The sequence below is a fragment of the Alligator mississippiensis genome, chromosome 4 (assembly GCF_030867095.1).
Source record: "Alligator mississippiensis isolate rAllMis1 chromosome 4, rAllMis1, whole genome shotgun sequence".
NCBI classification, from domain to species: domain Eukaryota; kingdom Metazoa; phylum Chordata; order Crocodylia; family Alligatoridae; genus Alligator; species Alligator mississippiensis.
In genome coordinates, this window is record NC_081827.1 from 182,152,284 (window position 1) to 182,175,233 (window position 22,950).

The window sequence follows — 22,950 nt, forward strand, 5'->3', positions numbered from 1 at the left end:
GCCCCATTCTAGGCAGTACCTGAACATACAATAGAAAGACCGTCTCTTTCTCCTGTAGAACTTGCAGGTAGGTACAACACACAGAAAACCAAGGAGACAGTTATGAACAGTGTTAAAACTACAGTATTTGCATGGCAGCTGCTTAATTATCAGCAAGTTATTGCAGGCTGTTAGAGAAGAGTTTGAAGGAGGCCAGTGAGGAGTCCACACACATGTTTATAAGGAAATTGCTGGCATGAATCCAAGAGAAGGTGACATAGGACAAAGTGCAAAGGTGCCTGTTAGGAGAGGTGACAAATGGGCAGTCAAGACTGACAGAGGACAGAGGTGAAAGAGATGTGTCCCTCACTATCACCTTTACCTCTATTGCATACTGAGAGGTTCATTTCACCGTGCACTATGGAATTTTTGCTTTTGCTTTATGTGATTGGCATCAAGGATGGCTCCAGCACCAAAAGAACAGCCAGCAGATGGTTTGCAAGCTTAATTTCATTTCTAACCATTCTTCCTTATCATATCTTTACTTAGCTCCTTGAACTAACCACGAAAAGCCATGCATCAGATAAAGCACCTCATTTAGGACACCTGTTTTCAAAAACAGTGAAACTGGTTTGTCTGTGTCTGTGTGTGAAATGGCAAGGTGCATGCCTATTGTGGACTATTGTCCTCAGATATTTCTGATGTAGTTGAAAACCCAATAAGGAGTGCTGCTTGACTCCCCAAATTCATCCTGTTCCTAATCTTCACTGGCAAAGGAGGCTTCATATTTTGTGCCTACTTCAGCTAATGACTCAGACAAGCATGTCTGAGCATTTTCCACAGACAGTGCAAAACCAATCACAAACAAATACATTTATAGAGCAATCCACTAAAATAAGACCTTGAGCCTTCATACCCAGCACATGCATGCGTAGGTGTACACATGAGAGAAATCCCACTGCACTGAATGAAAGGTTCCCATGTACCAGGTTAAGAACACATGTAAGTTTTTGCCAAATGGAGGCATTGGTGGACTGGCCCTGGGGTGCAGTTGCATGCTTAACTATACAAATGCATCTCCAGCAGATTTGGAAACACAAATTATGCTTCTAAATCCAGGTGATGAATTTCCATGCTTACAAAGCTATAAAATATTGAAAAAGCACTCTCTTTGTAATGGTCTATTCTCCATTTCACATAGATCAATTTACAGAGGGACCTGTTTGATTGCAAACCCATTTAGAATTTTGTTTCATTGTTTTATATTCTTCCTTTGTATTAAAGTGTTACAAGGCAACCACTAAAACCCAAAACTGATCACAAAAAATGCTTTAAACAAACAAAAAAAGCCACAACTCAGATACATTAAGTACTCCAAAATGAAACATGGTTTTAAAGACTAGGAATGATTATAAATCATACTGAACATATAGTTATAGCAGAAGTACATCACCCATATCTGATTCACAGACACATGCTTAGATAAAAATAGCTAGTTCTTGGAGGGAGTCCCTGCTTTAATTTATGTCTCCCAGGCCAAATAAATGCAAAAAGGATGTAAAAATCTGGCTATATAAATCCCAAAATACTCTCATGTTCATCAAATGCATGGAAAAATGAGGGGAAAAAAGATATGTTTACCCTGGTAATTATTGTATTCTCTTTACCTAAGCTCACCTGCTTCTTCCTATTACAAAAACCATAATGGGTCTTTCTAAGAGGTATGGGCCTAGGCCAAATAACTACCTGTGGACTTATTGCCACAACTTATCCCTGAGACCAAGAGCTCGGCAGGATAAAAAAAGTAAAGGGATAAGAATATCTAGAATTTTAGTGATAAGCATTACAAGCTAAAGCAGTCCCATAACAGGGAAGGTGGAGTAGGAGGGTCAGAGGGAAAAGCTTCTGGGCTCCAGCTAATACCTTGGAAAAATTAAAGAAAGAACAGGGAAGTCAGTGCACTTCTTGTTTCAGAACTACAGATCGGGAGGCCGAGGGAGTTGCGTGGGGACTGGAACACTGAACAGCAAATCCCCCACAGCACCCACCACTCCTGGGAGCTTTCTAGGGATTCTGAACACTGCCCACAGGCTGTATCAGGTGACTTGAACAAACCAGGGATTGACATCAGGCTTCACAATTTCAAGGCACTCCCCAATAGGCTTCTTCCCTCTTGTGGCCCAAATGGATATTTTAGCTGAGGCCCAGAGATGGTTAGCAAGGGGATCCTGTGACATAGTGGTGCCTGGGATGGGAAGTGCATAAAGGAGCAAGGGAAAAGAGAAGTTCAGAGAAAGAAAGCTGCATGACCAGATTGGAGTAGAGGCTGGCCCACTGGGGTTTCTCACCCTCCCTGGGTAGCATGAGGTCCCGCTGCTTGGTTTTGGGGAGGGACACAAGAGGGAGGAAGTGGATTGTGTAAAAAAAACAAGTGTGTGCAGATGCTTTTGGGACATAGTTTAGAAACAGACTAGCTCTATTTTGGTGCATGGGAGGTGTCTAGTGAGGTTCATAGGCCAGGGACCAGAAGATGATCTCTGGAAGGCCAGAGGTGAGACTCACTGAAAGTACTAGGAAAGTATGGTGGGGGTCAAATTTGCTCTCACCTCCTAGAGGACACACTGCCCAGGATACCACCCCATACCCTAGCCAAGCATTATAAGGTCAACCCAGTCTCCCCAGAAATAATCCAGGAGGTCTTCAGTCCTGGTGACACCAGCCAGGACCTGCCCTAAACACACCAAGGGAACCCACAGCCTTTTCAGATTCAGCGTGGATTTGTATAGTAGAGATTGTCCAAAGAGGTTCTCACCCCTAGTGTTAGGGAGGGACCCCAGGTGAAAATGGCTAGGTCATTAAGATGAAGAACAGAGTCTTAACCCTTACAGCTACTGGCATCTGGGTACAAAAAGAACTGGGCAAAGCAGATTAAACAGTCACTGATTCTGGGTGAAACTAGGGATTGATAGCTCTCTTCTCCTCCTGCCAGGCCCAGTTTGAGAGAGTGCAGAGGAGAGCCACGCGCATGATCAGATGTCAGGAAAACAGACCTTATGATGAGAGGCTGAGCGCCATGGGACTCTTCAGCCTGGAAAAGCGCAGGCTCAGGGGCGATCTGATGGCCACCTATAAGTTTATCAAGGGTGTTCACCAGGATCTGGGGGAACATCTGTTCACCAGAGTGCCCCAAGGGATGACAAGATCGAATGGTCACAAACTCTGCCGCAACCGATTCAGGCTGGACATAAAGAAGAACTTCTTTACTGTCTGAGCCCCCAAGGTTTGGAATAGACTACCGCCAGAGGTGGTTCAGGCACCCACTTAGAATGCCTTCAAGACGCATTTGGATGTTTATGTTGCTGGGATCCTATGACCCCTGCTGACTTCCTGCCCCTGGGGCAGAGGGCTGGTCTCAGTGATCCTTCGGGGTCTCTTCCAGCCTGGATGTCTATGAAATCTATGAAGTTCATTCCACAGTCCATTCCAAGAAATCTCCAGGGAGGTTCTATGAAGTTGGATAGAACAAGGCCTCCTTGTGATGGGGTGTTGCCTCCTTGTGACAAGATGTTTTCCCTCTGGAGTCAAGAGATGGTCCCCTCTTTCACAAAGTAACACTCTTGATGCAGATTTGGGAGCTCTCTCTATCGGGAGACTATTTTTTCCCCCGAGTGTAGGACATACGGGTATTATAAGAATGCCTTGGATGTTTTTGTTTAGACCTTGGATGTTTGGTGAGCTTCTTTTTATGAATGCCCAGTGAAAGTGCTGGTGCTATGGCTGCAGAAAAAGTATCACCCCCATCAGACTGCAGATACCTCGCTATGTCTCCTCTCACCACTTCACAGTTTTCCTACTACAGTCCTGCACTAGCTAATTTTCATTCCCAGAGGAAGGTGGCAGATTTTACAGCTGCTCTATACCATGTACAGAGATACTGTACAGTGAACAGCTCTAACAATACACTATCTAATCTGAATTGCCAATATCCCCTTTTCTCATCAATAGGATGTTTCAGCTGGCTGACAATGCACACCCCCTGGTGTTGGAATAGCATGTTGCTGTGTCTTTATAGCTTTGAGCTCTACTAAGGCGTACTCTTAATTTCCCATTTTTTCTTTCAGTTAGAAATCAGCCATTAAGCCAAGGTGCATACATATACTTTCAGTAGTTATCACAATGAGTTTTCATTTGCTTTAGTGCATCTTGTGAGGACCCAGGCAGTCACAGAAATATCAGCTCATCTTTTCCTACCTAGACTACTGCGACCTCTGTTTCTCATAACCATCTTACTTCTTTTTGCCTCCCCCAAACCAAAAGCCAATGATATATGCACCTGAGTATTATTTATGACGTACGTTACTATAACACCTAGGAGCGCTAGTCATGGACTAGGACCTACCATCCCAGGCACATACACTTTGGGTGCCTCTACATGAGATGCTTTACTGCACAGTAGACAAATTACCAGTAGACAATTTATGCAGGGCTGGGAAGAGTCCCATCCCCTGCAGCTCTTTCTCAGCCCTGTGTCCTGATCATCCAATTTCAGGATTTAAAAAAAAACCCCACTAAAAAACCCTTTGGTTGAGCTTTAAAAACCTCAACAAAGGCAAAAAAAAAGTCAATCTGTTCTGTTCAATGCTTTATCTGATTTAATTTGGGTGAGAAAACTAAACATGCATGCAGCTGTAGTGTGCTTTTCAATGTCTTCCAAATAGCCTCTCAGGAAATGCCTGCTGTCAGAAGTGTTGAGCTAGTAACAGAGTTCTTTTCTGTGTGCTTTGCAAAGCCAGACACTGCTGAAGGCTTTCTTCACTTCTGTGTTACCTCCCACTGAGAGTTTCCACCAGAGCAAGCAGTTATAGGATGCTGATTATTCCCAATATAGCATACAGGTAAATTGGGGCAGGAGGGGTGGGGGGTCAGAGGGGAGACACAGAGCAGAGTCTTCCATGAGGGAAAAAAAAATGCAATATCGTCCGGCATCTTTTTCTGATTCTCAACTACCGCATTCTAATAAGGCTACTTTTTCTGCACTTACTGGGCAGAGGTTAGGTAGGTCTTCAGCACTGTGGATCACATGGTAAGGTATTCAGAAAATGACAGCTCCCAAAGTTAAGCCCAGCTATGGAGAGAGATGTTCGTGGCCCTGTTAGAAAACAGAGTTTGCAGCCTTTCACTCCTGCAGTAACCAGGAAAACCACACTAGAGAGTTTGGTGGCCTATACCATTAACCTGGGTAGCTCAACTGTCATGTTGAAAGCTAGGAAAAATGCAGTCACAGGAAATTCAGAATAACCTTGAGTTACACGAATTGAAACTTGGATTTTCTCGTTTAGTAATGCAATCAAAGTGTTGTCATGCTATTGGCTTTTCTAATGCTTATTCCTTTTTTATTTAATAACTAGTGCTAGCCGAGGAATGTGTAATGAATAATTTAAGTGAATTTTGTCTGTAAAGGTAAAATCTAAATATCCAGACCCCAGTTATTAGAATCACATGGTTACTTGGAAGAGATTTCAAGGGCCATCTAGTTTACCCCAACCCCCAGACTACTTAGTCTGTTCCAACCTCAGAAATGTGTCATAAACTCAGAATTTGTTTTCCAGAATTCCTGTTTATCCCCCTGCCTGGACTATTCAGATAAATCATGTTTTTATCTACCTTCCTGTGTCTGCATTGCCAATAAACAGACTACAGCTTTCTAGCTAGTGTCCACTGTTCCAAGTCACTTGCTACATCATTTATTCTTGGTGTGTACCTCAGTTGCTTGTTGCAAATTTCCAATAATTCAAAATTTCAAAATTGACATGTTTTAATCCAGCACGGAAGTCTCATAACCGTACAGTAGCTGGTTGAAAATGTCCAGGGATCAAAATCCAGCCCAAATGCTAATAAATTCAGATTTGTTTTTCACAATTATTTTGCAGTATTGCTTTGTTGGCCAACGTTCCTGTCAAGAAACTTGTCCATTAGGTTGGCCTGTGGATCAGGCTCTTTTCACAGAAAGCACATACAAAAGAGGTATGGACATGCACTCAGCAAACAGGTCTGCAGAGTGACAGAAAATGCTTTGCAGTGTTTGCTCCTTTCTATTTAGCGCTTCCAGGGCATGCAGGTCTTTCTCAAACATTGTTCATGGGCTGCCATGGAAGTCTGACTGCCACAAAGAGGATCATTCTGTATTAGCAAATAGTGAAAAGGGAAGAAGGAATTCTCCCTGGTTACTGAACAGCTTTGGGTTGGCCCTGAGACTCAGTTTTTAATTCAAAGCACAGATTCTTTTGGAGAAACATGACACCCTGAGGAGAGCTCTCGGAGCTGCCTGGGCAGGCTTGCTTACGTCATTGGTGATGCGTTCTTTCCTTGAAGAACTTGGTTTGGAAAAAAACAAACAAACCAAAAAAAAACCCCCCAAAAAAACCCAGTTCCCAGAAAGAGTGCTGTGATGGCACCAAGCTCTGGTGTTCTGCACACCTGTCAAAGCTCAGAGGCTCAATTCTCAGTTCTTTTTTTAGCTGAACCTCAAAAGATTGAGGCTTCCAGGCAGCTGAGTGAGCCATATTTTGCATGAGATTTTTATCACCTGTTTGCTAACCTCATTTTAAGACTTGTTATGGGACTGGGCACACTGAAGACAAAACTGGCATCAGCAGCTCAACAGCACATTTCTTTTGGCTCTGGAAAGAGCTGATGGCACAAGAGCTATATTGTCTCTGCAGAAGAATTCAAGTGTCAATGCCAGCCTATGGTGAGTAACCTTTTATGTACCTAGCAGTAAATACTCCACTAAGTGATCCCAGATACATTGGTGTGACACGCACACAGTTGACATCAGTGTATAGCGTAAACGGTCACCTGTTTTATTATTTATTGCGTGCCAGCCATTTGGAGAAGGTCCTAAACATGTCCTTGGCTTAAAGAATGGCTGAAAATACATTTTAGAACTAAAGAGGACTTGGTCCTGGGTCCTGTCCAGCTTTACCTTTGCCCACTCCAGTGTGTAAGTGATCAGACCATTTTCTTAATAACCACACATGCGGCAAATGGCATAAACTGCCTCAGAGAAATTCCAAAATACCAAATAAAACCTGCTCATATCTGACATTCCTGAGTAGGAATCCACACAGTTGGGTTCATTTCTGATTCTCTGAAGGTCATGGGGGACTGTGAGGGAGGGGAAGAGGGGCAGACAAGGAATAGAAGGAAATGGATGAGTTAAAGTTGGCTGAACAGGGAATATTTATCTTTTCTTCCATGGCAAAAGAAATCAATGAAACCAAGGCAGCAAGCCCCTTCCTCCAGAATTGTGCTGGCTCTTCAGAGTGTTTTCAGCCACTTCTGAGTAAAGAATCTCATACACAAGGGCACAGGCAGTTAGATGCCCACCAGAAGCAAAGGAAGCCCCCAGATACTTCCATCTTTCCTATAGCTCATGCAGCAGAAATCCAGCATAGTATCTTACTGAGAGCAGCAGGAATTGCTTCCCCAAAGAAACAGCCATGTTCCCTTGTCCCTAAACTGGACAGATGCTCTGGTAATTGCAGGGCTCCCAATTCATTCATAGGGGACCCCAGGACTTTGCCCTAGCTCTGATTCCTAGCAGTATAAACTGAAGATACTTGATAGCCTGAGATAACTATTAGACTCACTGCGGTAGCCCCAAGGGCAGTCTATGAAGACATGGATACAGTTTTGGGCTATGTTGTTTTCTCCAAACCACGGTGAAGGAGACCTTATGCATCCTCCCCGCACCTGCATTTTTGTTCTCAACCCTCATGCCTTGCTTGTTCATAGATGACCCAGACACTTGCTCTGCACACAGACCCATGTGGGGCTGCCTGTGCCTGCTCAGGACAGCCCCGCGTGCACTGTGAGCAGCTGCAGCAGGGAGCACTGGCCATGGGGTGGGCGAGTGGCTGCTTTTCCCCACACTCTGTACCAGCTAGTTACCTGTCATGGAGCAGGGGGTTGGGCCTGCCCACTGTCCCCCGCCTGTAATGCGGGGCTGGGAGCACTGGGAGTAAGCAGGAGCGTGGGGCCCATACCAGTGTCCCGGGGCAAGCACCAGCAGGGCCCAGAGCAGGGCAGCATGAGTACAGGGTCCCAGCCAGCAGGGGCTCTATGGAGCCCGGTCAGCTGCCCCCTCTCCCTGCTGGTGCAGCCCAGCCTGGCTCCACAGACCCCTGCCAGCCTGCACCCCACCCTGTGCCCCACCGGTGCTGGCCCTGGGACATTGGTCCCAAGATGGTGACCAGAGGGCAGGGCACCTGTCAAGGGATGAGGCACCTGTAAAGGGGCGGGGCTATCCATGCGGCCCTTGACAGCTTGCCAAAACTGAGTAAGCGGCCCACCACCCAAAATAATTGCCCGACCCTGGCCTAGCCCCTGATGCTCACCCCTGATATATTTGTAAGCTGACTTGCAAAGGTGCTCAACCCCCAACAATATTATGACACTTCTAGAAATCTGGATCATAGTTCCTGAACTCATTTGTGAGGATTCTGACCAGAGTGCCTAGTTCTTAACCCAGATGAGGTGACCCTTGCATGTGCGCAAATGTACATGGGCTTGCATACACACACACATGCACACACACAAACTTGTATGCAGCCAGAATAAGGGGACTCTGCTAGTCAGTACAAGTGAAGTTTTCTCTCCCATTGCAGCCAAGGCCAGAATTTAATAGGGGGTTTGGACTCTATTTTGGAATGAAGGAGACAAACATAGGTAAGTAGATAACAGAACAAAAGAAAGATGAAAGGAATACAGTCATTAGATTGCAACCAGGTTTGGAGGGTTGGGGAGGGAAGCCTATGAAGAAGAACCAACAGGTTAGTGGGGATCAGTTGAAGTTTCATTAGGATAAACACCAAGGTGGTTGTATATGTCTACTATGATATGCGTTGATATGTAATTACATAAAAAACCCTTCAGTTTGATTCCAGTCTAGTTTTCTTGAGGCTGTGGCTACTCAGCTAGAGATAGAACGCCTGACAGTAATTTTACAACATATCAGATATGGCAGAATGGGCCCACAGCAGAACTGGGTACCTCTACATCACAAACCAGAGCTACATCCTCAAAACATTTTCTGACCTGTCAAGCCACCCCAATCAAATTTATCAATGTACCTGACACCATAGTATCTACACACCATGGGTGAAATCACCCTGTTGAAATCAGTGGAGTCAATGCCATTGACTTGAGTAGGGCCAGGATCTCACCCTAGTACACACTGGTAAAAAAGTAGCATAATTATAAAGGTACCTTATGGATCAGATCATTCCATTTCTCTGGTATTTTACAAAAGATTGCCATCAGCAGCTACTTGCAGATCCAAGAAACAGTGCCTACTCTGATGCATTAAATATTTCATTTGTTATTTCATGGACATGTAGAAGTGTGAGATTTAATTACTGTAAAATTACTGTTTCAGTTTATGAAAGCAACTGCTTAGTAATAAAAGATAACTTTTTCAGTCATCCAGATTTGAAGAGTACTACTGAAATGTTGAGACAGGAGGTAAATAAACTTGACCTTTTCTCAGTACATTTCTTCCTTTAGAGCTTACAGTACAACTTGGCCTTATGGTATGTCTGTACTGCTGCAGCAGCACATCTCATTTGAGCTGTTCCCAGACACATCCCACCCTCTCACTCCCATGTATGGACTCCAAACTTGGGACTATGCTGATGAAGTTGCTCTGGGATGTTTCTTTGCAACTAAAAACCTTGGTCTCCAGTGTGCCTGAGGGCAGACACTTGGGAATGACTCTGGAGTGGCCTCAACAGTGTAATACTGGGTTGGGAACATGCAGGCAGGTGGGATGTGCTTGGGGATATCTCAGCTATGACATGTCAAGAAGAGAAACACTTAGATATCCATCTGGTATTTTGCCAGGTGGCCAGCCTCTGGTAGCGGTCACTAATAGCAGGTTTCCCTGTGAGTGTTCTTTAGCCTACGAAGTAATCAAATGTGGTTGTGATAGGTGTTAAATAATGCAAGGACATTTTATCTAACTACTATCTGGGTATTTATAGGGACTCTATTGCATTAATATTTTAGCTCCTCTAAAGTATTTAAAGTGTTCCACAAGGTGTGTGTCTTTTTTCTATCTAAAGATAGTGTGCTGTTTTAGGCCTCCTCCCAACCTATACCTCTTTTTCTTTGTCAAGATCCATAGACATTAGATTAGATAGCTTCTATCTACATAAATGCAAGGGTTAACTTTTGCCCTTTTTTATTTTCCCACTGATAGCATAACAGTATTTTCAAGAAAGGTCTGTCTCTGATTTCTGCCAGCATGTCAGCTTCTGCTCTGTGGCACCAGTCATCATGGCTCATCATGGCTCACTGGGCAAGTAGAAAACAAACTACGATGAGAAAGACAGAAGTACAAAAAGGGAAAAAGCAAGTCTTCTCTCTCTAATGTTTGAGTCCAACACACATTAAATGTTGATATTGTTGGTAGGATGGCAGCCCTAACGCCTGAAGTCTGGGGATTTGGTTTGCTCACTTCCTTGAAAAATGAGGGTAAGAAGCCTACAAAGTCACCAGATCCACTCCCAGAGGCAGTTTTTGATTTTTTTTACATGATGGTTCACCTGTGTGTAATTGCAGAGATTAAGCACCTACTACTGATTCCAGTGGAGAGAGAAATGTAGTCACAATGTAAGTCACAGAGCCACTTATTATTTTTCAGGACTGTCCTGTTGTTTAGATTGTGCAATACCTTATGCCATCACCATCAGTTTCACATCTTTAAATGGCAATTCAATGGGGATTTGTTTCTTTTTTTGATACCATAATACCATTGTTGGTGGCACTATTGCTTCTTGATGGCAAATTATCAATACTGTATTATGGTTGCAACTAAAGGTCATTACTAAGATCAGGGCCCCATTATGATAGATACTGCATAACACATTGTAAGAAACACCTGCTAACCCATCAAACCAAAAGTAGGAGAGGAAACGAAGGTACAGAGGAAGGAAGTGATTTGCCTAAAATAACAGAGAAGGCAGTGGGAGGGGAGGGAAGAGAAACTACTTTATCCAAGTCCCAGACAGATGCTTTATTCACTGGGCCACACAAAACCTTGTAGGTTGTTTGGCAGAATGAGCCTGTACAGATGTGTCCTAGGAGAAAATGACAGATTCACATCTTCCTAGATCATACACTGACTTAAACACAGAGCCAACCATGTGTACATGTCACTTGTGCTAATGAATAGGGGATCCACTTGAAAAAAGGTACTACCCATAAGCTTTAATGAAGGAAGCGATCACATTAATTTGAAAAACTCATAGTGTCATAGTTGGTAGGGTCGGAAGGGACCTAATCAGATCATCAAGTCTGAACTCATCAGTTTGAATCTTGTGAATGATTAGTAACTATACTCCTTGGAGATAGCAGCATAACCATAAGTTATCACAACCATATGTTGTTTGAATAACTAGATATGCATTGTAATGAGCTGACAATTTGAATGTTCTCAGATCTGAGAAGTTCAATTTATTCTGATGATTAAGACATAGAAATCAGTGAAGAGTGTAATATTTTGTGTCAGAAGATTCCACGGGGTCATCAGTACAGGAGGAAAACAATGGTAATTGTAGATTTTCTGTTGCTTCTTGCAAGAATTCATGGAATCTGCCATCCTCTCATTGTGGATAATTCCTCTATACAACTGTCTCCACTCTGTGGATGAGCTAACTGTGAATTAGAGCTGTGGTCTGGCTCAACTATAAAGTCCTGTCATATCCTAATTCCCAGTGGTGTTTCTGTGGCTGTAAGATTAGGGGTTTCCTAAACTTTTAAGAGCAGTTGACATGTTTACTGAGGAAAAGGGGCAACAAATTAAATGTGAGGGCTATTAGCTGGACAAAGAAAAGGAAGCCTTTATCAGGTCAGGTTATACTGACATTACCAAGGCAGCAATTCTGTTCTGAGGTTTCTCTTATTTACTGCCAGACAGCATTGCAGAGTAATGCCAAGGCAATCTGTTTAATGAATTGAAAATATGCAGATCTTCTTTTACAAGATTTTAATCACCAGACAATACACAGGCAAACATGCCACTTCCTATACAACATCCTGTCCCAAAAGCGAAATCGACTTGCTGTGGTGGTGATTTTTCAATGACATTTCATTTTAAGATTTATTTCCAAAGCTGGCATCTTTCTATATAAACCAGAAATCTGAAATTAATTCAGGCCTCTTCTGTACTGGCTCTGAGACACAAGCTCTCTTGGATTTGCCAAAACAAGAGAAGAAACATAGAAGTGTAAAGTGTAGTGGATTTGATGGTCCAAAATAAAGAGATTGATCGAATATGCACATAAGTATTACTTTGAAACCAAACTTCCTGCTGTTACAGAGAACCAAGAGCCCCTTGACTAGTTTGAATTCTATCCTGATTAGTAATAATGTTTTTAATTGAAATTGCAAGGTTCATTACTGAATGCAGATTAATTAAATTGAGAGGAAAGATAATGAGAAATGTTCCCTCTGGACACACAAAATAACACAGATGTTCTAGTGGGATTCTAAAATTCATACCTGCTGCCAGTTTCCCCAAAGACCATCTTTTAAAAAGCAAGACTGATCTTTCTGCCACTTCTCAAACATGCTGATGGGTGGAAAGTTTATTTCTTGTAAATACAAGGCCTAGTTTTAGAGATGCTGGGCACATCTACACATACCATTAATGTGCAGCAATAAACCACAGAGGTTATTGCTCTGGAGATTATTGCTCCCAGGAAGCTCCTGGGCACACTGTTTATACATGTGCCCAGACCGCAGCACATTGAGCCAGGTCGGAGCAGCCTCAGCTGGCAACGGGCCAGGGGGGGTCGGCCTGTCAGCTCGGAGCTACTCTGACTGGGCTCAGTGTGCTGCTGAGGGCTGCCTGAGGCACAGGCAGCCCCCACACTGAAGCACCCTCGTGCCTCAGCCAGCTGGGTCAGCATCTACACGTGTTCAAGAAAAATCTCTAGCAAGGTAGAACTTAAATTTCCAAATTGCTACCCTGCTGCGGAGTTTATTAGTTTCCTGTCCCCTAATAGGAGTGCACATATAGACACTGAGACATTTACTGCAGAGCTAATTAGTCAACTCCACAATAAACGTCTCATATAGATGCACCCACTGAGTGCTTCAATGGGTAGAAATTGCAGTTGCTTGCGCCTGTGCTTTTAGTAAGCCAAATCCAGATGGGTTTTACGCAGCTTTTACTCAGGAATACATCAGATTGAACTCTGGTGGTTTGTTTAGGATATGATCTTAGTATTTGGCCTTAGTATGGTAAAATCTGATCTGCTGGCAGGCAGCACTGCCCTGTCAACAGGGCCTTGTATTGGGAGTCAGCAGATCTGCGTCAATCACTGATCGGTGTGACTTTATTATGATACTTTGTCATTGGGTACCTGTTTTCCCTTCCACCGTTTGTCTGTCTCGTGAATATTGTAAGCTCTTTGCTGAAAGAACTGGCTCCGATTGAACCTTTCTATATGATGGGCCTAACTCAATGGACACGTATCTCCACTGGGTCCTTGAGACACTACAGTAATACATGATATAAAAATTCTTCTGGTTTCCTGAACGAAACTGGGAGCATGGACAAGCAGGCCTTAGGCCTACTCAATCTACCCTGACCCTTTATTGTAATCGATTAGTTCCACATGCAAGTTCCACATGCATTGAAAGGTCTCCATTTCTATACAGTATTGTATAGCCCACAAGCACGTGGTAGCATAACTAGGGGTGGACGAGAGGGATACCCACTCCAGGTGTCAAATTATGAGGAACACTAGAATTCCACAAGGAGGTCTGAAGGTGGTCAGCTCATATGATGACCTGGAAAAAAGGAAAGGCTGGTTGTTAGTTTATACCAGTGATACTCAACCTTTTTTGGCCAGCAGATCTGGATGGGAAGTGTCCAGTTGGTCTGCAGGCCAGATCCGGCTGGTGGTTCTGATCCGGTGCCTGAGGTGGTTGCAGTGGGACCCAATCCAGCCGTGCAGAGGTGGGATGGGAGGTGGCCCAACCCAGCCCCAGAAAGGAAAAGGGGACTTGAGGCAGCGCCAACATGGCCCTGCAGGGGAGTGAAGCAGGCTTGACCCAGCTCCAGCTCAGACCTGCGGGGGTGGGGGGTGGGGCAGCATGGCCAGACCCTGATCCAGCTGCAGGAAGGAGGGGCATGGCCTGGCCCTAACCCATTGTGTGAGACTTGCGGTTTGGGATTCGGCAGTGCGGGAGGATGGCTGTATTAATTGCTACCACACCCCCAGTACCAAATGTTCTGACCAGAGATTGAGCACCCCTGGTTTATACAGTGATTTGAGATCTGCAGATAAAAGGTGCCAAGAGCAATTAAGAGTACTATAGATCTCCTTCCATTATCTAGGAACTTAGCAGCTACATTCTCTAAAGTGGATTTAACTTGGATCCAGGCATGAGTGAGTTTAGAACATTTTTTACATTCCTTGGTACTTTAGAAGCACCCATCAGTGTTACTTTCTAAAGGTTTTATAGTTTCCAATATATGCATCGCTACTTTGATACCCCTATCACAATTTCTCAGTGTACCACAAGCAATTGGTATTATGTTTTCCTGCCACAGATTCACTTCAATTCCTGCCATAATTAATTATATTTGTAACTGATCATCATAGGCAACACGTAGAGAGGATACAGGGGGGCCACGTGCTCCCCGTGAAATTGGCCCTTGCCAGCCAGGGAGTGGGGAGCGCTGGCCCATGTCCCCCCAGCGGTCAGCCGCTGGTGCCCCCCCAGAGCCAGGAGGCACCAGTTGCCCATGCTGATCATAGTTCTTGCATTTTCAATTGACCATTCTCATTAAATGGAAAGAAGTCTACGGTAAGGCCTGACCCTCTTTCTTTTTTATGAGCATCCCAACTGGTCTTTTAATACATGCTTCATTAACAAAACTGTTGAAAAAATAGTTTTACTGTCTTATTCTCTGCCATTCTGTCTAGTTTGGGATGCCAACACTCCTTTCAAACCTGTAGTACACACCTCTTACAGAGCATCCAGTGCACAAAACTGCCAATTTTGTCCTGCCTTTCTTTATATACATCTTGGGCCAACTCACTACATGCACTTATAACATGATTGGCCCCACCACACACACATTCTACAACCTAGATGTACTCCTTCTCTACTTTCTACCTTTTCTTAAGAATATCCTTTGAGATGATTATTACCATTATTTTATCTATGGTAATATCAAGGTAACTAAAGAACTGGCCTCTAGAGCCACACTCATAAATGTTCAACAAGCTGATGCCTCAGTTAGCAAAAATGTGTTGTCTTGCAAGATAGAAAGATGCCTGTTTTCTGATGTCAGGGCTGGACAGAATTAAATGACTTCAGGCTATGATTTAGCAAACACTTAGGTAGTCCTTTGTGTTTTTTCACGGAAGACAATACATATCTTGACACACAAGTTAAAAACATCCATTTTTGTGTAGCCCAGATAACTCGGGTATATACTCCCCTTCTCCAATTGAAGGGGACTGTTAGCTGGCAGGTGTGCTGTGGGGTGGGGACTGCAGACCGCTCAGTTTCCCTCCGTCCCTATAGAACCAGGCCAGGACAGTCAGGGCACTTAACTACATACACATTTATTTACATTAATTTATCACAAGGAAAAGAAACATGGACATAAACATATGTACAATGTATATATATTTATAGGATATCTAAACAAATAACATAAACAATACCCTCTGGATAAATGCTATAAAACCTTACACCAGTGCTCCAGATACAGGTAAGTATCTGATCTGAAACTGATAAACCCCAAAATAAACTTAGATAGCCAACAGATAAACTATAGATAAGTATGGATGAACAATAAATAACCCACAAATAAATACAAATAAACAGGTGAAATAATAGCAACAAGAGGTCCCAGCAGAGCCATAGGACTCTACTTCTCCCCCTCCCCTGTAGGAATCTTCTTTTCCCTGCAACTCATGGCTCCCAGGCCTGGAGGGTGGCCCTTGTCCTCTGCACCAAGCTGCTCTCTCACCTGCGGTAGGCTTCGGGGACAGGAGTGGGGGGTAGGGGTGGTCTTTGTCCCCTGGAACAGGGCTCCTCTAGGCAGGCCTCTGGCTTGGCCCTGTCTGCTGGCTCAGTAGCCCGATCACCGTCTGGCTCCCTGGACTCAACCTTTTGCTATGGGTTGGAGGCCTGGGCCACCTCATGCAGCGCCAAGCTCGGTCTGCTCCCAGACTGTCCATGCGGCGCCTCCTGCAACGAGCTCCCAGCCTCGTTCCGGGGGTTGAGTACCTGAGCCACCCAAGTGCTCCAAAGATCCTGTTCCATGCACCTGCCTGTGCACTGTGTCTCTGGCTGCACGCTAGAGGTTACAGATCCAAGCCGCTTTGCGCAGCTCCCAGGGTCTGGACGCTGTGCACCGTGCTGCACACTGAGAGCCTAGCTGCTGGAGCCGTCTGCCGTTCCTCACTGTTGGAAGTCTTCAGGGGCAATTCCGGGCAACTGCTTTGCCCTGCTGAGCAGCTCTCCTCAGCTCTTCTAAGCCTCGCTCTTCTCTCTTCTCTGTCCTGGATGTGTTCCTTCCTGCTGGGCACACACCTCCTTTTATACTCTCCAGGGCTCCGCCCCTGAAGTCTTCTGGATCTGACTGTTGCAGTCTGCAATCAGGTCCGGGCGGGGGGGAGCTCCTCTTCCCCCTTCCCCCTCAGGAAAGAAGCATGACTTAACTCCTCTTGCTGCCTCCTGATTGGTGTATGGGCTCCACCAATCAAAACAGCAAGATTTCAAGCCTGGGACTCAACCCAAGCTCCAAAAGGCAAGTCTGCTACAGTTGTTTGGTGTCCACCATTATACACAGTGAGCTAGTTTGATTTCTAAGCTTATAGAAAAGACTGCTAGGTTAGAAGGTACTTGATTTAAAAAGGATGGGAGATCTTAACAGGTCTTTATCCACTTAAAATATTGCCAGGACCCAGTCCCAAACCCTTGACCCTATGACCAAGCACCAGATCTGCCTCATCTTAGATTGTTGGAAGTTGGCTCTCAAAAGGTATATGACCTGGCTTGTTCTGTGACCTTGCTCTGCCTAGCATTTTGTCCCTGGCTTGGGCTTTGATCTTGACTATCCCTTGGACCTTCAGCAAATGGTGTGTTTGAATCACCAGTCAGACTGCCTATGCCTTGGTGTGTGACCAATATAGGCAATTTCAAAACAGTGTAAAAGGCATTTTAAAAAATTACAGCCCCACCCACTGCTCATCCCACCAGCATTTGTCATTTTTCTCATATGGCATTTGGTCATTTTTCCAGTGTTTTTTTTTCTTCCTTGTTTCAAACAGATATCACGATGGTGCTACCATGAAAGCTTTTAGGGTGTCACAAAGCAAAAGCAAACAGATGTCTGTCCCCTTTGTTGCATCAGAAATGCCAAATGTGTGGTCATGAGAAAAGGTTGCATTGCCTTGAGTTCATCTAATATTGTTCCTTGGGCGACAGACCAAAAAAGAAGTGTCCAGTTTTTCCTTCTGTATTCATTTATAATTCTGAGTACCCATCCTGTCCCTTGCAGTCTGAGCCAAGTAATCCTGGTTTATACTATTGTAACGCACCATAGGAAGATGTGAATCTTTGTTATTCTCTAGACAAGAATATCTAATAATCTCCCCCCTCCAATGGCCAAAGGTGTTTATTAGAAGAATGTGTCACCTGACATAAGCAACATACCACTATATATTAAAAGGAAGCCGAATTTGCCACAGAACAGTAAGGAAGAGGAGGATAAAAATATAACCTATCTGCAGTTTAGTGCCAATGAAAAAGGACTGGATTACAGTGAATGCAAAGAACAATACACCCACCCAGGCTCTCCATGACCTGAGTCTGTGACTTAGTTTTGAACAGATTGGTACAACTCTAAGAAAATTAGAATGAGAGGACTTTAATTGGGCTCCTATGGACCCTGGTAAAATCTCCTTTGGTTGTGCTGTGATGAAGCAGATAAAACAGTACTGTAGATATTATTTCCTGGAAACCTTTTCTATTTCTGTCCTCTGTTGCTTGCTCTCTCTCCCTTCCCTGGAGGATGAGCTCTGCTTTCATACACTAGTGGGTTTTTATTTTGGCATGAAAAGTATGGGTTTTGGCAGGAAAAAGAGACAGTGCATCAATGAGGAGGGGAAACCAGTTTTAAATACTAAAAGCTACCAGGCAAGGGTTTCCAAAAAGCTTTGGAGTGGAGACCTTGTACATGCTACAGCAATGGGAACTGGCTTGCATCCTGAATGACTTTTATTATTTCTTGAAAAAGCAGCTGAGCTCTGTTATTGTGTTTGTGTGCTGGTTGCACCTCCCTGAGATGCAGAGTTATTTTATTCAGATATTGTACATACTACCTCTAGTGATCTTTCAGTTCAGTAAATACAGGCATATGGTGAATGAGAAGAACGAAACAACAAACTTTAATTGTGGAGCATTAGGCAACCTCTGCAGATCCTTTATCTCTAACTGGCTGTTCTCTAATTCAGGGACCATCTCCCAATTCCCAACTTCCTCAGTCTCCTGTTGGGGAGCATCTCTAAATCATACCTTCGGTCACTGTAATACCCAGAAACAATGACATGAATAACCTCATTAAAGATCAGGCGTGCATATAGAACTCAGGATTGGCTATGCTTCATGAAGCAGCAATATTCCCCTAGCAAAACTGCATAAGCTAGAGAGCAAAAGATATGGGAAGCTCTGAGCCAGCCATTCTGTCCCCTTTGGATGAGAACTCGGCTGTTAACAGTAGCACATCTACCAGTTCCACTGAGCTACCATGGTTCTTAGGGATATTGAGAGGAGCAGGATCTGTAGAGGTGGATTTGAATCCCAGTTATCTCTATGGTTATGTAGCCACTGTATTCTTGCTGGTTCTTGTATCAGCTGTATAGTTTCAGGACCCATTTGTTCCTCTGTGTATATTTGCAGAGGAGGGGAATATGATACATTTTACTTCAGAAAGTAAAGTATAGTTATAAGTTTACTTCAGCAAAATTAGTGCCTAGTTTTCAGTGACTACCCGCAATGGTGAAGCAGCACTGTTAGACATGCCTCAAGTATTTTTATCACTGCCTCATGAAAACCTGTTCAGAGGAGGTGTCACTATGATTTAAAAACCACAACAACCCCCACCCAAAAACCCTGCTTAAGATGATGCTGCCAGTATCAAAGTAACCATTCTCAGATATGCAGCTGTGGGATGTGTATAGCGTCCTTTACCACCCAGCCAATGAAGATCTCTGAGGAGTACTGACTCCTGGAAAATGGTGTATATGGCAGATAGATATTCGAAAGGTAGAAAATAAGAAATTCATGTAGGACAGGGGTGGGCAAAATGTGACCTGCAGGCCAGATGCGGCCTGCCAGGCCATTCTCTCCAGCCTGTGGGACCCCTAAAAAATTTAGAAAATTAATATTTATCCACCCCTGGCTGCCTGTCATGTGGCCCTCTATGGCTTGCCAAAACTCAGTAAGAGGCCCTCCACCCACAATAATTGCCCTGATGTATGAGCAGGTCATATCTGCTTCTTGGGCTCGAGGAAGAGGTCTAGTTTTCAGATCTACAGGCTACCAGTTCATATGTAAGTAAATCTGTGAGATGAAGCAGCTACAATTCAGTGACTAGGAGCTAAAATGAAAAAGGAGAAAACATAACTTCCTTATCTGTTACACCCTTTAACCTTACTTCTTGTATCTATGCCTGGGCCACAGGACCTCCAGATAAAATCTAGGATAGCAAAATTCATCTTCCTGGTGAAATCAGTTTTTAGAGCCTTATATAAATGAGGACTCACATTAAAAATATCATCAGGATTGTCCTTAAATAAAAATCAGAACTGTTTTGTGTAGCTAAGATATGAGCATTAGAAAGACAACCTTTTCCATCTTTCCTCTAAGCAGGTTCTAATGAAGGACTGAACTAGCCTGGGGTTCCCAGGGCATACCAAACTCACTATACCTGGCCCAGGAATACCACAAAATTGACATGTCTATATGTTCATTAATACATTTTTACTAATTCACATTAAATTCAGTACCTCCATTGTGAAGTACTAGAAAAAGGTGCATTAGCCTATTTTAATGAACATTAGTGAAAGCGCACAGGTTTTTGTGATGCTTTAATGTTTATTAAAATAGGCTAATGTACATTAAAGTGCATGTGTAGACACCCCAACAGAGAAGAGATGATAACGTATCTAATACAGCCTCAAATGGTTTTCTTTAGGGTAGCAACATTTGGTAACCAGGACAAACAGCCCAGGATCAGAGAGGAAGGTTTCATGCACTTGTTCAGCTGTGAGGACCCCTTTATAGGAAGAAACTAGGAAGCATAGTTCAAAAAGCAGAAAAGCCTATGTGTTTATTCTACAGCAGTATTGCTTTCATTATGCAGACACTGAAATATCACTTTTGCTATGCTACAGAAATACAGCCCAAGTCTTATTAAGTAATTAGCCTACATACAGCTACCAGTTTATTTATTTATGTATTTATTGTTTGCTAATACACTGACTCTTATCAATGTGATGGGTCTTCAACATGAAGGCACATTAGCAAAAATGAGTATCTGTGTAACGGAGACTTGGGAAACTGTTGGAGCTAATCCATGCTTATAGTAGAGTATTACCAATAATACCTACTAAAGTAAGAAGACACTGAGAAGGTATCTACCACATTGATGCCACCACTAACTGCTACTGGAGATTAGAAATGTCAGGATTTGGCATTCCTCCCTTAGAGGCATGTTTCCGAAAAGAGTTAGAAATCCCCCTGAAAGTAGTCTATCTTAAGACAGTTGAAGTTGATAGGATATGACCAATGATTTGAAAAGGAACAGGATGGAGCCCTAAATTACATATTGATACTGAAACAGTTCACTTGTAGACACATCAGGAAATACAGGTGGGAAGGATATAAAAAATCCATGCACAGTATGGAAAAACATTAGGCTTATTGAAGGTCACACTGGAACATCAAAGCACATTAGTCTCTGCTCTAAGGTGATCACAGCAGTGATGAAGAAGATCATGTGGTGGCATCACCGCTACTAGAAATATTAAGTGAAGCCCTTGGAATTTCTGAAAGCTTCTCTGAAAGCCCCTAGTACAATGGGGTCCTGATGTTGGTGGGGGCCTCTGAACATCTCTGCAGTGCTAATAATAGTAACTCTCCATTTCTGGCTGGGCTATCAGCAGAATCAGCTGTCAGAAAACTCTTCCTCATAAAGACACTGCACATTTATAGCACCAAAAATGCCTATAACATTTATTTTTGCAAAATATTTTTGAACAAATGAAAACAAATCTTTTTTCCCCAACTTCTGGGAATGAAAAATACTTTAATTTTCTTTTCTTTGACAAAAGTTATTCACCATTTTTTACTAGTCTACTCTGGCATTAGGATCTGCATCTAAAAGACTGCAGTCTACCCTGATCAAATTTCCACAGTCCTTTTATTAGCAAGGGGCTAATAATGCCCCATCTCTGTAATGCAATGTAAAGTCTTTTAATAAAAAGTGTCTTGGAAGTGTAAAATATTGTTATTATAAACTTTTTTTTTTTTTTGCAACAAATCTTGTAAATTATCCAGCCAAAAAGAATGCCTTCTTGTTTTGTTTTGTTTTTTCCATAAGAAGGTATCAGGAATTGATATTCAGACACTGTAATGATGACTGCATGTGAAAAGTCCTGGCCAAACAGATAAGACAAAGATAGAAATGGACAGACAGTGTAGAGCAGTGGTTTTCAAACTTTTTGAGCTGAGCCCCCACTTTGAGTTACAGTTTTTTTCATGCCCCGCCACCCCTCCTGCCCCTCTCTCCCCAGAGGAGCAGCACAGACAGGCACAGGGCACTCCTCATCCTAGCCGCCACTGTGGCTCGGCTTGGCTCGGTGGTGCAAGCTCCACTGCCATGGCTCCAGAGCCTCTTGCCTAGGCCCTGCTGTGGCTTTAAGCTGTGCCAGGCTTCCAGAGGTGCAGCAACCCACTGGCAGAGCCTGTCCAGGTCTCCTTACCCCTGCATCCCACCACAAGACTTGCAGACTTCTTGCCCTTGCCCACCTGTGCTGTGCCCCCCCCCCCACACACACATTCCTTCACGCCCCCCAGGGGGGTGCCCCCTACAGTATGAAAAACCATTGGTGTAGAACTTAATTTTTTAAGTAGTACATGGATATGTTGCACATTTCAGTCTCTGTCACAAAACAGGATTTATGAGCATTGATTCTGGGTGCTGCTTGGGAAAATACAGCTACAAATCTTTAGGAAAGAAAAATATCCAAACTTCTAACCATCCAGGATGTTGGGTATGACTCTGTAAGGTGTGCATATAGTGTTATCTTTGTTCAATATGTGCCAGGCAGCATTTTTAATAGTCAATGTTTAATAAATGAGCCCACGAAGAATTAGAAGTACTGGGATTCCCTGCCTTCATGTTCTCATTGTGCCATGTTTAGCTCAGTTTTATCGTGAGCTTTTTGGATACTTTGTGACTGCCTTAATTTCAAAGGCCTGGATATCAGCTCCTGGAGAAGAATATCTGTAATATTTTTAACATGTATGAAGGCATGGTTTACAGCTCAAACTCCATTCCTATTAAAGTCAACGGCAAATCTCCTGTTGTCTTGAAAGAGAGCTGGATTATGCCATATTCATTTCAATTGCACCGATTTTCATACCAATTTACATTAAATACAATGACAAATGGCATTTAGTAAATTAAGGAGCCTTTCCTACTCCCATTAAAGTCAAAGGCAAAACTCCCAGGGAGCAAGTTCTAAATGATTTCTTGTTATACATCAATTGAAGATCATTGACACCATTCAGTGCACAACATCAATTACAGAACACAGTGCAACATGGTGCAAATGCTGTTTTAATGTTTCAATTAATGACACCCTATAA

General features: G+C 43.4%; 1 long non-coding RNA gene across 1 annotated transcript in view; it reads left to right on the forward strand.

The window, feature by feature from the left end:
- Positions 1 to 6,382: 6,382 nt before the first annotated feature.
- Positions 6,383 to 22,950, forward strand: part of LOC132250364 (uncharacterized) — a 78,199-nt gene continuing 61,631 nt past the window's right edge. The window contains exon 1 of the long non-coding RNA XR_009462042.1: positions 6,383 to 6,730. This is a non-coding gene — a long non-coding RNA (uncharacterized LOC132250364). The remainder of the gene's footprint in view (positions 6,731 to 22,950) is intronic.